This window comes from Accipiter gentilis, chromosome 16 (assembly GCF_929443795.1).
Source record: "Accipiter gentilis chromosome 16, bAccGen1.1, whole genome shotgun sequence".
NCBI lineage: Eukaryota > Metazoa > Chordata > Aves > Accipitriformes > Accipitridae > Astur > Astur gentilis.
In genome coordinates, this window is record NC_064895.1 from 31,084,271 (window position 1) to 31,098,290 (window position 14,020).

The following is a 14,020-nucleotide window of genomic DNA, read 5'->3' on the forward strand; positions in this document are numbered from 1 at the left end:
TTGCCATGGGAAGGATTTAATCTTCAGTGTTAGTGTGCAAGGGACAAGTTCCAGCCAAGTGGAAATCGAAGTCTGGCAGAACCTAGGTTAACTTTGCAGCTGTATGGCAGGTCAAGTGGTCTTTTGGCCCTGTCTAGGTTGTTCAATGCTGCTTTTCAGGTGCTCTTGGTGGATCAGGAGATTACCTCCTTCGCATGCTGGGCTTCATTGTCACTGCAGTCAGCAGTGGCTAGGACAAAGGTGAGTCTGATTTTGCTTTCCCAGCAGAGTCCTGCTGGAAGGCTCCTTCTCCCTCTATCTGCTTGCTGGGGAGGGAATTTCAAGGAAAGCCAAGGGTAGGGCTGACAACTGTAAGAACATGACTGCAAGAGGTTTTAGAGGAACAGATTGCTAGTTGTCTCTTCTCTGCAAGACCTGTTCTCACTTGGTCACTGTAGTTGTGGCCTGATCCACTCTTGGTTATTGCAGAGCTGGCTGTTAACCTGATGGTTGGTGTTAATACTGACTACTCCACAGCCTGTCTTTGCCATTAGCTGAGGATTCAGGCTTTTTGTCACTGACTGCTCTGTAGCATAGGTTCCTCTGTCCAGGCAGCCCAGTGAGCAGCAGGCACAAATGTGTGTACTGATGTCAGACAGTTTCTGGTCATACTGCAGCTCTAACCCAAATAACTTAAGTCAGGTCCTTCCTCCCATACACTGAATCATTGGCTTAACTTCATGCCATGCTTTTTTCTGTTGGCAGTTAACTTCTATAATTTGTTTGGTTTGTATTTTAGTGGATTAGTTATTTGACCTGCATACTAAGCTGTTACTTCAGCTCCGATTGTTACCAGCACCATGACTTTGCTTCCTGCTATACATATGTTTGCATGCTCTACTGGACATTTCTCAGTATGTTCTTGCTACTCATAAGCAGCATGTCTCACAGCCTTTGGAGCATAATCTTGAACACTGACATTTTGTCTAGCTGCTTATCAGTTGCATGGTTCAGATCCCTTCCATCAGGTTGCACAGCTGCAGTAGTTACTCATTTGCTCCCTGGCTTGCCCATTACTCTAGCCTGCACAGGTGAAGATGACAGGCATCTTTTAAAAGAGGTTATTTGGAAAGCTCAGCACTGTAGGTATTAGCTATCAGTGGGTTATGCTGTTCTTTGACAGCAGAAACAAGTGTCCATTAGCACTATGGGACAGTTTATTCTGCATCCCCCAAAAGCCACTTCCAAGGGATTAGGTTTCTGTGTCCTTTCCCTACGCTCCACACTGCAACCCTATTGCTCATGCAGGAGGAGAATCATCCTGTGATCAGTGGAAGTTTGCATCTGATCACCCTTGGCCACCACTGTTGGCTGAGTGGCATTCCCAGGCTTCATACACCTGCCAGATCAGTTGACCTGGACATGGGAAAGGACATGCTGTGCCACTCAGGGCAGTCCTGGTTGTTTAGCAACCATCTCTCTCCAGTGCCACACCATCCCCTTGTGTGCTGCATTGGGGAAGAGCCCTGTGACTGTGCATGGGGAGAAGCACGGTGTGCTCTAGGAGCAGAGAGCATTTGTATCTGTGGGTTTAGTCTATAAAAAATAAATACTGAGAGTGCAAATTCTCCACACTTATTTTATTATCATTTGAGTGCTTGGGGTTTTGGCCAGGCAAAATTCAATTTACAATCACAAATCAGGAACTGATACACCTAAATTGTACTATATGTCTTGCAGTGCCTTGTAGCTGGAATTCAGTGGGGAAATCCAGCAGCAGGCTCGAATTCCCTTCCTTACCTCTGCAACCTGGGCTGCAGGCCCCACAGCCCAGCTTGCCTCTGTTCCCTTCAGTTTCTCTCTCTTCATGCCAGAGGAGGCATTATAAGTCCCACTGGGCCAGCTGACTCACTCCTGGCCATCCCCCCAGGGTGCACTCTCCACATCCATCCCTCCCATCTGTCTGCATTTGGCATGCGTTTTTGTGCTGCATCCCTTGTTCGCTAGTGCAAGCTGGCCCATGAGCAAAGGCTGCACGTGGGCAAGGAGCACATGGGCCACATCGGCTGCTTGACTGCAACCTGTGGTGGTGGCTGTGTGACTGCTGCTCGGTGCAGTGGTGCAGACCACTCTGCCTCTGTGCTGGCTCCTTCCTGTGTCCCATGCACCCTGCCTTGCATACACATGCACACAGACTGTAGGAGGCTCCTTCAGCGAAGAGAGAGTTTCACAGAGACTCCCTAGCTCTGGATACCTTTAAATACACTCATTATGAGTCTTTAGTTTTGGCAGTCACTGAGGCAAATGTGAAGCTCTGGGAGAGGTGGTGGCAGCAAGGGAATGCCCTGACCATGGTGCAGGAGCCTCCTGTACCTGCATCACATAATCCTGCTGTTGTCTTTCTCTGCTCAAGACTGAATACATCAGCAAGGGTTCCCGGTGCATCAGAAATTTACCTCTGTGTCTATGTCTGTGGCCCTTGGGATCTGGGAAAGTTTTAGATTTATGATATGCCTGTGCAGAAACTGCCCATACTTTGTAGCATGTAAATGTTATTGATTAAATGAAACCCACAATGGAAGCATGGATTTTGTGTCCCTCATCTAAGCCTTAGTCAGCTTTTAACTAGCATGAGGTAGACATTCACAGATTTATGAAAGGAATTAACATGACATAACCTGCAATAGCTGGGTTCTGACCTGGGGGTCCTGGACTTCTGTGACTATTCCCTTCCTGGGACACCACAGTCGTGCAATTATTTCTCGAAGAAACACTACATTTATGAATGTCTGTGCAAGTCTCCATGTCCTCCATTCTCTCTCTGACATAGCAAGTCTGTGTGGGTGCTGTTGTGCCTGTGAGTGCCTCCAGAGAGTGGCAGAATGTTGCTGCCCAGGTTGAAATCGTGGCTGCTCCAGCTCCCTGCTGTAGACCTCCCATGGCCAGCTGTGACCTGATTGTGCCTATGGAAACAGCCAGCAGCTCTGCTGTGACTTGGGGTGGACTTTTCCAGGTGAGCATTGTCCTTCAACTAGCTGCAGGCTGGCCTAGAGGAGGGCTGGGGAGGGTGCAAATGCCAGATCTGCCCCTGCACCCAAGACCCCATCTCCTGACTGGTCCCATGACTGCCTACCACGTGCTTTCACCACAGTTGCTGCAGCTGTATTGGCTGTTGTCTTGCCTCCTGTTCTCTGGAAGGTAATGTCTAAGGTATGTTGTAAGGGTTCATTCACATCAATTCAGCCATGTCCATGTGCCGGCTGCTGTATCTTATTTCCCTTCCATGGAGGTGGAATTAACTCATTGATCCCTTGTGATAATAATAATGGAGGGCAAAGGTACAACAAATCACATATATTTTCTATAAAGCTGCTACAGGAATTTCTCCCATTGTCTTCAGCCAAGGAATGGGCTCAGATCCATCACCAGGTTGTGGATACCAACCCTTTGAGACTTTATGAACTTTATGAAATGTGGAAAGCCCCTCTGCTAATCATTAATAATTCCCGATCCTCCTTTTTTGTTCATTTGGTGATGGTGGCTTTTTTACCATCTGCTGCATAATTAGTTTTTGGGAATCCAGTGCTGCCCAAGAAGAGACATTTATACTTTTGATTATCACAGGGTATTGTGAAGTCAAGAGTTCTGCTATGTAATTATGCACAATGTGAAAAGTAATTTATTCTGTTGGGTTTAGACCAGCTGCCCAATTATTTCTTCTGGCACTTCCTAGTTTCTATTGTAAGAAACAGTTGATAATTTTTTGCTATGTATATGCATTGCACCATTTGTGACACTGCAGATTCTTATCTTCTTTCCCAGCTGATAATTTCTTTTCTACCCTTTTAAGATGGGACAACTAGACAGCACATGATGTTTGAGATGTGAGTGTCCTGTGTATTGATACAGTGATAATAACGTTACTGCTCAGCTCTTTCCCAGGTCATTTACACCACATGAAGGCATTAAAGCCAAGAGCCTAGTAAAGCTAAAAAGGGATCTGACAGGTGTATTGGTAGCAAAAGTATCCAGTATTATCATGGTTGTTGAGCCCACGAATGATGGAAGTTCTTTGCTTGGGAACTAAAATCAGCCTCTATCAAAGCCCACAGTGGCACCCCTGGGGAAAGAGTTAATTTGTTATTGCTCATTCTACAAATGAGGGTGCAGATGAGCAGAGAAATGTACAAAGCACTGAACCTGGGGCAGGAAAGCTAACCCCAGTGAGAAGAAGAATGAGGAGCACTGGGCAAATGCTGCATCCCAAATTGAACACTGCTCTGTAGTGACCAGCTGCATGCAAAAGGAGGTGTCACACACCTGTGTAAATGGGCACATAGCCTGCAAGAAGCCTGATCTGCCTCAGATGCCTAATCAGCTGCCTGGTAGTGCTGGTACCTCTTCTGGGGCTTGGGCTTCAAGGAGGGAGAAAACTCACCTGAGAGTCCTTAAGAGGGAGGTTTGGGCAAAGCAGCTTATGGTGAAAGCGTAAATTAGCCTGGGTTGTTTAGCCTAGAAACTGTGAAACTGAGGGGGATGTGCTGACAGCTTCTCTTTATATGCTTGACAGCTGCCAAGTATATACAAGGCTGCTGCAGAGGCTGGAATGGTCTGCTCTGTGTCTGGGGGTAGGACTTGAGCCCATGTTGGCCTGGCCTGCATGGAGACCAGGACTAGTTGCTCCTCTCAGTGTGAGACTGGGGGATGCTGATCTGGTTTCCAGCCCGCCCCCCCAGAGGGCTGTCATGCTGCTTTTCCTCTGACACCTCCACCCTGGTATTGCTTCTGACAGGGTCACAATAATTTGCCATCTGCATCACTGACACTGGGATCTGCTTGTTGTGATTGCTTGTGCTGACTGTGCAATTGTTCCCATTATCTGGGAGCAGAGCTGAAGTTCCCAGATGCGGGAGAGAGAATATGCCTGCTAGCCAGCCTGGCTCCTTCACATGCCTCTGTTCCGCATGGGTGGTGTAGTATACCAACCTGTACCAGCTGTGCAGTGCTCCACAAGGCCAGCTGAGGAGCCAGGGTGGCATGGGAAGGAGGGCAAACCTGTACAAAGCCTGCATGTCACTGGCTTAGGGGCAGGCAGCCGACAGGGACATGGGACAGCAAGACAAGGCACTAACTGGGCAGCCCATGCGATGGAGAGCCCTATATGATGAGGCTATTACATGCGCCAAATGTGGCAGTGGTGTGGTGGCATGGAACCTCCCTCTTCAGCACAGGGACTGCTCCAGGGTAGCCCTTGCATGGAAGTGCAATGTGCACTTGCAGCTCAGAAAGCCAACCATATCCTGGGCTGCATCAAAAGAAGTGTGACCAGCAGGGCAAGGGAGGGGATTCTGCCCATCTGCTCCGCTCTCATGGGACCTCACCTGGAGTCCTGCATCCAGCTCTGGGGCCTCCGACATAAGAACGACAAGGACCTGTTGGAGTGAGTGCAGAGGAGGGCCACAAAGATGATCAGAGGGCTGGAGCTCCTATCCTACAAAGACAGGCTGCGAGAGTTGGGGTTGTTCAGCCTGGAGAAGAGAAGGCTCCGAGGAGATCTTATAGTGGCCTTCCAGTACCTAAAGGAGGCCTACAGGAAAGCTGTAGAAGGACTTTTTACAAGGGCATGTAGTGATAGGACAAGGGGTAATGGCTTTAAACTGAAAGAGGATAGATTTAGATTAGATGTAAGGAAGAAGTTCTTCATTGTGAGGGGGGTGAGTCATTGGAACAGATTTCTCAGAGAGGTTGTGGATGCCCCATCCCTGGAAGTGTTCAAGGCTAGGTTGGACGGGGCTTTGAACAACCTGGTCTAGTGGAAGGTGTCCCTGCCCCTGGCAGGGGGATTTGAACTAGATGATCTTTAAGGTCCCTTCCAACCCAAACCATTCTATGATTCTATGCTTCTAAGTGGCTGGCAACCAGAGGTGGCCAGAGATGTCAGAGACCAGATGATCTTTTTAGGTGGCAGGGACCCAGTCACCCTGTCTGGAGGGAGCAGGATTTACCAGACTATGCAGATTGGCCTCAGACCCTTGTGCCAGTCACTTCTGCCAGTGATGTGGCCTGTCCCTACAGCAGATGGTTGGGCTCCGACGCAGTGCCTGGAGCCGCTGCCTGTGGGTTGAAAGTGTCCTCCCTGCTTTGCCCCCACTCTGCATAGCAGGATTTCTGAGGTGGGGGCCAGGGCCATGCCTGTCCTCACCTCCTCCTGTGGCTGGCTCAACCACTCTCAGATTGACTGGGCTACACTGCCAGCCTTTCCCTGTGAATAGTCACAGCCCTGCCCTAACTGCTTGGTGCATTCTCGCTATGCCCCACAGCATCACAGAGCCATTGTGTTGCACTAGACCCAGATCCATATCCAGCCGTTGGAACATCCCTGTAGGCTGAGACTGAGGCATGGGGATCCCTACACACCAGCCCCCTCCATCCACAGAATGCATCATCTAATACCCTCTGTAAATAATTACTACCTACCCTCACGCCTCTATGTGAGAGGCAGTGCTCCCGCACAGTTTTGGTGGGCAGGAAAGGTCTCATTTAATGGATAGGTTATTATCTTTCTCCTCCTGCTATGTCCCATCTCCTTTCAGATTTTGCTACCCTGAGATGAGGTCCCTGGCTGGCAGCCATGTGTGCCCCCACTCGTCCCAGCCACTGCTCCTGCTGCTGTCCCTGTCTGCCTTGTGCAGTGCCTTGGCAAGGCCACAGTGCTGCAGATACTACTCCACTGCAGACCCCCCTTGGAGCCTCTCTGTGCCAAGCCCCTCTGCGCTGTCAGAACAAGATCTGGGAAATGGTGCCAAGTGCAGGGCCATGCCAGCACTTCTCCTCCCCATTACCCAACAGCTATGCAGAGCAGTGGCAGGATGTGCAGGCATGTGGGAGAGGGTCACATGCAGGGTGTTGCATACCTGTGTGTGCGCAAGGTGCATGTGCGTGTGCAAGCACAAGGGTTTTTTTTGTGTATGCAAGGAACATACATGTCAGATGTGAGTACATGAGCGAAGGGCATGTGCATAGGGGAGCATGCCTGAGGAGTCAATATAGGGGGGACATGAGGGCCGGGGGGGTTGAGGGGCATGTGCATGTGAGGGGATGCGTGTGTGTGCATGGACCATGTGTGGGCACATGTGTAGGGGCCATGTGTGTGATCAGGTATTCGTCTTTCAAAGGCTCATTTCTGTGTGTGCATGTATTGTGCATGCATGTATGTTGGGGGGGCACATATTTGTGTGCATGTGTGGCCTGTGGCTGGGTGAGAGGGCATATGCACAGTGTGAAGAGTTTTTTTGTGTTGGGAAGGCATGGGTGCAGACCTGTGTGAGTGCTGTGCTCACAGACCATGTGTGCACACATGAGAGTGAGCCACATGTGCACGTGCGAGGGTTTCATGTGAGTATACGCATATGGACTATGTGCATGTATGTGGGGGTGGGCACAGATGCAGGTGTGAAGATTATGTGTGCATGGAGGGGTTTGTGTGTGTGAATCCTCTGTATGTGTGCATAAGGTCATATGCATGCATGTGGAGGCTGTGTGTATGTGCACAGACATGCCAGTTGCTTCAGCTGGGCTCCTGTAGATGGCCTTTTCCCTTCTCTGCTTGTTCCTGGAAGCTAACCCTGAGCTTTTTGTCTGCATCTCTCTCCTTGCCTCAAGATGACCTTGCTAAGGTAGAGGAACTTGTGGTTCAGGTGAAGGAAAAGACATCAAAAATCCAGGCACTGTCTCATGCCACAGTTCGGCAATACTTGCCAGTAAGAGGAAAAGAGAATTTGTCCTGTTGTGGCTTGCAAAAGATAGCACCACAGGGCATGCCCATGCCACTGTAATCAGACTGTGTCTAAAGCACATGCTGGGACAAGGACTGCACAGGATCACAGAATCTCTGAGGTTAGAAGGAACCTCTTGAGATCATCTAGTCCAGCTCCCCTGCTCAGGCAGGGTCAGCTACAACAGGTTGGTCAGTATGGCTTTGTATTAGCACTGCCTTGAAATGAGAGGCAGAGGCATTCTGACCCCAGGCACCATGTCCTGGGGGCTGTTCTGTCCACTCTTATTTGGGTTCTCAGGGGATAAAAGTGGCTGAATGATGGTGTGCTCCCCCCCCCCCCCCCCAATTTGTATGTAATTGTAATTGCTGATGTGGTGGGGCACATGATGCCCTGTTGCCACCTTCCCACTAAGCTCCTCTTCCCTTAGGCATCTATCCCATTCACTGCCACTGTCAGCCTCCTGCCAGGCAGTACTGAGCCCCGTAGCTCCCACAGCCCCCAGTGCTTGTGTTCCAGACTCCTGGATGTGTCAGCTGGGTTGTCCTTGCTGTACAAGCAGCTTTTTTCCCCTTTTTCCCACTAGGCTTCCCTCAAGAAGCTGTTCCCTGTCATCATCAGCATCATGTGGCCCATACTGTTTCTGCAGTATGAGGGGAATTTTATCCAAGTACCGCCTTGAGGCTGCTTCCCTCTGGGAGAGAGACACCACATTCATGTGCCAGGCTTAGATCACTGCTACCAGGTCAAGTCTGTGAGGAGCTACCTGCTGTGCCAAAGGGCCAACACAACCCTCCTGCCTAAGCAGGGCAGGCATGTACTCTGAGAAACAGTGCAGGTTACAAAAGTGCCACAGTAGCTTTCCTAAGTTTTATGGTCTTGACTATACTTTTTGCCTGGCATATATCCCTCGAGACCATGAATTCCACCACGACTTGATCACTGCAGCCCAGGCTACCACCAATCTTGACCTCTCCAATAAGTTCTGCGTTGGTGAGAAACAGGTCCAGTATATAGATATGTTCATATATATATATATATATATATGCATGCGCACACACACATATTTTTAAAGAAGACACGATTCTCTAGCACAGATTAGAAGAAGGGAGACCTGCAGTGAAGTGAATGCTTGGTCATTTGATGCTTAACCCCCACTCCCATGCAAACAAATGGGCTGCAATAACCCTCACAAAGTTGCTGAGGCCTATAATTTTATATCTGGAGAGGAAGTGTATGTGCAAAAAGAATATCCAGTGTTAAATAACTGAGGGTGGTTGGAGTCTATCCTGGAAGATTGTACTTGATGTAGCACTGGCAAGATGCTTTGAAGAGGAAAGAGCATCAATATACAGCTCACTTAAGCAGTAAGAAGTTGTGAAGTATTCCTCTAGGCTTTCAGGATATCCTTATTTTAAATGCAGCAATCTTTTCAGCAGGTGAAATTCAAACTATCTTTGAAGGAGTCTGAGGGCTGCAAGGGCAATGTACAGAGGTTACTGGGTGCCTTTCATTTTATAATACTGAATTTTATCTGCTGTTCCATCTCCCAACCACTTAGTATTCTAAGATGCTTCAGCATTTCTTTGTGGTTACCTTTCAATTTTTACTGCTCTGTGTAATCCTCAAAGCTGGTCTTAGTCCCTGCCCACTTACTTCCTAGACCATGGGGGAAAATTTTGAACAGCCCAGTGTTAATGTGGAATCCCCCAGTGGCATCACACCCTTGAAAATGCCAAATGTCTCCTCCAAATGCTTCCTCTAACCTCCAACATCCTGTTTAATGCATGACAGTCTCACTTTTTAAAGATGTCTGGGTGAGGGACCTTGTAAAAATCTTTTGGACATGCAAATAGCAGATGCACCAAGAAATAGTTGAAGATATGTGGAAAAGGCTTCTTTTGAGGTTTACCTGTTTTCAAAATACTTAAAACAGATGTATGAAGTCTGTCTCCCTTTCACAGATGTCCTGGTGCCTCCCTCATACTCAACATCGTTCCTTTGCACATTAGTCCTCCTCTTTACTATAACCCTAATTGCCACATGGACCGTTCTCTGGTTTCCTTGAGGTGAAGTAGCCATCCACAAAAATGGCACATAATTTACAACCTTGTCCTTGTCCAGGGCAGCAGGGAGCATTGACTGCCTGTGTGTAATGCCCAGGTCAGCAGGCTGGGCTGTGGCTGGCCCAGAAAGAGTGGGACCATCCAAGGGCAGGTTAAGTACAGGCCTTTCTGTCCACTGCAGCACATACAGGGACCAGCATGCACTGCAGCATGCAAAGGGCCAAGAGCCCTCCCTGGTCATGAGGAGCAAGAGCTGGAGAGAAAGATGACAACATTGGCTGTGATTTTCCCAACCTTTTACTTGGTTCTGTCTCACCCAGCAATCACTAGGATTGTTTCTCTGTTTATGGTTAGTCTGTGTTTAAATAAAGGCTTTATTTGAATAATTGGCTTCTGTTACCTGCTTCTGAAGAAAGGCAAAGAGGCTTGCTTCTGAGGTGCGATTGCACTTTTTAAAAAAAAATGCCTCCAATTTAGAAGACTTTTGAGCATAATTCAGATGGATTTTTGGACCTGATACAACATGCATAAAAAGGGACACTGCACTAATTAATGTCTCAGTGGAGCTGCCCAATATAACTGCCACACCCTCCCCCCCAATCTCACTGTTAATCCTGCTGTATTTTAATTATGAAACTGACCTACTTAATTTTGAAGACAGCTGGCTTTCAGAGTCAAGCAACACTTTGAGAAATAATGTCATGCTTAGTGTTGGTTTCATTAATGTCATGCTTAGCGTTGGTTTCATTACTAGCATCACAGTCAAGCAACATCCCAGAACGACGTGAACCCTCCAGCCTTACACCTGCCATACAGGTCACTGAGCAAGGACTGAGGACCAAATTGCTCCAAGAGTGGGTCCTAGGCACTGGCTCTGCGCTCAAACGCACTGCAGCTGCCCAGTGAAACATCCAAGTTACAGGTAATACTACTGCAAGGAAAATGAAGCAGCGGAAGAGCTTGCCTGGCAAAGATGTGGTGTCCTCGCCAATGGAGATTTTAAAAAAACAAGTTGGAGGTACTCCATACCAATACAGCTATATCGCTAAGTGTATGATGTATGCTGCAATGATTTCACCCCCATGTGCCATACACAGCAGTAGGACTGTTTCATGCAGGCAGGAACGACAAACTGCTGCTGTTGCCTCTGCATGAGGTGCATCCCCTGTTTCACGGTTCCTGCAAACCTTGATAGAACACCTCAATTTTTTTGGACATTCTGGCATCACTAAAAGAGCTTAAACATCTCTGAAGCTACAGCATTGGATAACTTGCAGGGAAGGATGGTAAGTAATCTCCTGAAAAGTTCTCTGAATTATTATTAATGGCTTTTAACAATTCTTGGAACAATGGTGAAATCCTTGAGGATTAAGAAAAGAAAAAAACCCCAACCCCAAAACCAACAAGATATTCTCTCTCCTCTTCCAAGAAAAAAAAAAGAAGAAACAAAACTCGAGTGTTGTGCCAGTATTTAAAAAATGACAAGCTGTGTGGTCAGTGTAAGTACAGCTTATCAGTCCGAAATCTCCCAGGCAAACCAACAGAACAGTTGACATTAAAGGATATCACAAGTAAAACTAACCAACATGGTTTCAGAGAGAACAGTTTTCTGTAAACACTTTTTTAAAATTAATTACAAGTCTGGGTTGGTAAAAGTAGTCACTGACATCGTAAATTTCTGTAAGGCATTGTTCTTGGGCCTACATGTTATACAAATATTGGTGAAGCACATTAAATGCTAGTTAGTAAATAATTGTAAATAAGGATTTGTCCTAGAGAATCCCAAAGTCTGCAGCTATTTGGCACCTTTGTCAAGAACATTAATGAAATTATAAAACAATTGCAAAGAAAATCTGCAGATTAAAAAAGCTGATAACAAATGAAAAGCTATCAAAAGACTGATTATACAACATTTTTCTGGAAAAGTTGCTCAACAAAAAATACAATTATTAAGGTCTCTGCTAGAGTAATTCTCTGAAACATATCATAGTGTTTTAGAAAGGGCAGATGAGTTCATCATGTGCTGTCTGGCCTTAAATCCTGTTAACTTGAATTTCTAGAAACAAATGACTCTCAGATGCATTTTCAGAACATTTGAAAAATGTGCTTAAGAGCATAAATCACAAGCTGAATGTGAACAGTGTAATGAAGCAGTCGATGAAGAAAAAAAGGGGTAGCTAAAAGCAGAGCAACATTATCATGGTGTTCTATATAAAACAGACTATTACAGAATACCGCAGTTGGTTCCTGGTTCACGTCTCTGGACTCAAAAAGCCAAAATTACACCCATCAATGTAGAAAATGTCAGCAAAACCCAACAATCACAAAAAAGAAAAAACTGTTTTGACTGAGACTAGCAAGTCTCTTTAGCTCATACAGCAAATTAGGTATGGTGATAATTATGACTACAAATATGCAGGAAGAAATTTCTGATACTATAAAGCTATTTAAGTTACCAGGACTGAGCAATATGAGATGCAGAAGCTGAAATTAAAAAAAGTTCAAATAAGAAGACACATAATTTTTAGTATAATTTATCACTGGAACAAGTATCGAGAGACTAGCTAGTCTCTTTTATCACTTCCCCCACCTCAAAACTGGATCTCTTTCTAAATATGTACTTGCTCAAACAGAATTTATAAGAGCACAGTGAAGTTTGCTAGGGCAATAAGTGGTGTCCCTCAGGGGTCTGTGTTGGCACCAATACTATTTAATGTCTTCATCAACGATGTAGACAGGGGATTGAGTGCAGGTATGCCGATGACACCAAGCTGTGTGGTGCAGCTGTTTCCCTTCAAGGAAGGGATGCCATCCTGAGGGACCTTGACAGGCTTGAGGAGTGGGCGCATGTGAACCTCATGAAGCTCAACAAAGCCAAGTGCAAGGTCCTGCACATGTGTCGGAGCAATACCCAATACCAATACAGTCTGGGCGATCGATGGATTGAGAGCAGCCCTGCAGATGAATTGGGGATACCAAAAAATTGGACATGAGACAGCAACATGTGCTCGCAGCCCAGAAAACCAACTGTATCCTGGCAGCATCAAAAGAAGTGTGGCCAGCAGGTCAAGGGAAGCGATTCTTCCCCTCTGCTCTGGTGAGATCCTGCCTGGAGCACTGCATCCAGCTCTTAAGCCCATGGTACAAGACTGACATAGACCTGTTCCAGTGGGTCCAGAGGAGGGCCACAAAAACAGCAGGCTGGAATGCCTCTCCTATGAAGACAGGCTGAGCGAGTTGGGGTGGTCCAGCCTGGACAAGGAAGGCTTCAGGGAGACCTTACTGCAGCCTTTCAATACTTAAAGGGGGCTTACAAGAAAGATGGGGATGCACGTTTTTACCAAGGCCTGTAGTGACAGGGCAAGGGGCAATGGTTTTAAACTGAAAGAAGGTAGTTTTAGACTGGACATAAGGAAGAAATTTTTTATCATGAGGATGGCAAGACACTGGTGCAGGTTGCCCAGAGAAGCTGTGGATGCCCAATCACTGGAAGTGTTCGAGGTCAGGTTAGACGGGGCTTTGAACAACCTGACCTAGTGAAAGATGTCCCGTCCTGTGACAAGGAGGGTGGACTACATGGTCTTTAAAGGTCCCTTCCAACCCAAACCATTCCATGATTCTATAGGGTAGAATTTTGACCTGAAATTTGCAAAATGTTAGGCTAACTGAACTCTTTAACAATGGATTGAACAGTAAACTCATGGGTGCTTGAACAGTAAATCTTAGCACAGTAGGCTGTACTACAATAAGCTGGTCCTATATGTTATTTATAGCCCTGGATACACATGATGCGAATTCCCCAATTAAAATACCTTCCTTGAGGCTAAGTTTTCCCATGCCCTCAGAGCAGTAGAGCACAGCTACAGTCATATTGGGTAGCCTGCCTTAGTCCATCCACAGCAGGATGCAGGTGCTCCAGAACAGGTAACACTCTTCAAAAGCAGTGGAATGTGCTGGTGCAGCAGTGCCACCACCTCTTACCAGCTTGAGCCAATCCAGTGAACAATCTGCTGTAATAGTGATCAAGCATGAATGGACTGTTGGATAATGATTTTTCTTCCACACACCATGTTATGGGGAGGGAAACATGCTGTTGATGTAACTATAGAAAACCCAAGTGGTCACGAAGTATCCATGTGTAGAAAGCAGGTCTTGTTAGTAACTCATAAATGACAGTAAATAGGACTCTGGACTGAAATC